Source organism: Arachis hypogaea, chromosome 16, assembly GCF_003086295.3.
Source record: "Arachis hypogaea cultivar Tifrunner chromosome 16, arahy.Tifrunner.gnm2.J5K5, whole genome shotgun sequence".
NCBI classification, from domain to species: Eukaryota; Viridiplantae; Streptophyta; class Magnoliopsida; order Fabales; family Fabaceae; genus Arachis; species Arachis hypogaea.
In genome coordinates, this window is record NC_092051.1 from 61,432,073 (window position 1) to 61,433,881 (window position 1,809).

The 1,809-nt window shown below is 40.9% G+C and overlaps 1 non-coding gene across 1 annotated transcript; it reads right to left on the reverse strand.

Moving 5' to 3' along the window:
* Nucleotides 1-566: 566 nt before the first annotated feature.
* LOC112761173 (small nucleolar RNA R71) lies at nucleotides 567-674 on the reverse strand. The gene has a single exon (XR_003181581.1). It is a non-coding gene; the product is annotated as a small nucleolar RNA R71 (small nucleolar RNA).
* Between the last annotated feature and the right edge of the window lie 1,135 nt (nucleotides 675-1,809).

The window sequence follows — 1,809 nt, forward strand, 5'->3', positions numbered from 1 at the left end:
CATATTTTCTTTGTTATTCCCTTCTTTGTCATATGAGCAGGAGCAAGGACAAGAACATTCTTGTTGAAGCAGATCCTGAACCTGAAAGGACTCTGAAAAGGAAACTAAGAGAAGCTAAAATACAACAATCCAGAGACAACCTTACAGGAATTTTCGAACAAGAAGAGGATATGGCAACCGAAAATAATAATAATGCAAGGAGGATGCTTGGTGACTTTACTGCATCTAATTCCAATTTACATGGAAGAAGCATCTCCATCCCTACCATTGGAGCAAACAATTTTGAGCTTCAACCTCAATTAGTTTCTCTGATGCAACAAAAATTCAAGTTTCATGGACTTCCATCTGAAGATCCTTTTCAGTTCTTAACTAAATTCTTACAGATCTGTGATACTGTTAAGACCAATGGGGTTGACCCCGAGGTCTACAGGCTTATGCTTTTTTCATTTGCTGTAAGAGACAGAGCTAGAATATGGTTGGACTCTCAACCTAAGGATAGCCTGAACTCTTGGGATAAGTTGGTCAAGGCTTTCTTAGCCAAGTTCTTTCCTCCTCAAAAGCTGAGTAAGCTTAGAGTGGATGTTCAAACCTTCAGACAGAAAGAAGATGAATCCCTCTATGAAGCTTGGGAGAGATACAAGCAACTGACCAAAAAGTGTCCTTCTGACATGCTTTTAGAATGGACCATCCTGGATATATTCTATGATGGTCTGTCTGAATTAGCTAAGATGTCATTGGATACTTCTACAGGTAGATCCATTCACCTAAAGAAAACGCCTGTAGAAGCTCAAGAACTTATTGACATGGTTGCTAACAACCAGTTTATGTACACTTCTGAGAGTTATCCTGTGAGTAATGGGACGCCTCAGAAGAAGGGAGTTCTTAAAATTGATACTCTGAATGCCATATTGGCTCAGAATAAAATATTGACTCAGCAAGTCAATATGATTTCTCAGAGTCTGAATGAAATGCAAGCTGCATCCAACAGTACTCAAGAGGCATCTTCTGAAGAAGAAGCTTATGATCCTGAAAACCCTGCAATAGCAGAGGTGAATTACATGGGTGAACCATATGGAAACACCTATAATCCCTCATGGAGAAATCACCCGAATCTCTCATGGAAGGATCAACAAAAGCCTCAACAAGGCTTTAATAATGGTGGAAGAAACAGGTTTAACAATAGTAAACCTTTTCCATCATCCACTCAGCAACAAACAGAGAATTCTGAGCAGAATCTATCTAGCTTAGCAAATTTAGTCTCTAATCTATCTAAGGCCACTGTGAGTTTCATGAATGAAACAAGGTCTTCCATTAGAAATTTGGAAGCACAAGTGGGCCAGCTGAGTAAAGGAATCACTGAAACCCCTCCTAGTACTCTCCCAAGCAATATAGAAGAAAACCCAAAGGAGAGTGCAAGGCCATTGAATTGATCACCATGGCCGAACTTGTAAGGGAGGGAGAGGACGTGAATCCTAGTGAGGAAGACCTCCTGGGACGTCCAGTGATCAACAAGGAGTTTCCCTCTGAGGAACCAAAGGAATCTGAAACTCATCTGGAGACCATAGAGATTCCATTAAACCTCCTTACGCCCTTCATGAGCTCTGATGAGTATTCTTCTTCTGAAGAGAATGAGGATGTTACTGAAGAGCAAGTTGCCAAGTTCCTTGGTGCAATCATGAAGCTGAATGCCAATTTATTTGGTAGTGAGACTTGGGGAGATGAACCTCCCCTGTTCACCAATGAACTAAATGCATTAGATCAACTGAGATTGCCTCAGAAGAAGCAGGATCCTGGAAAGTTCCTAATACC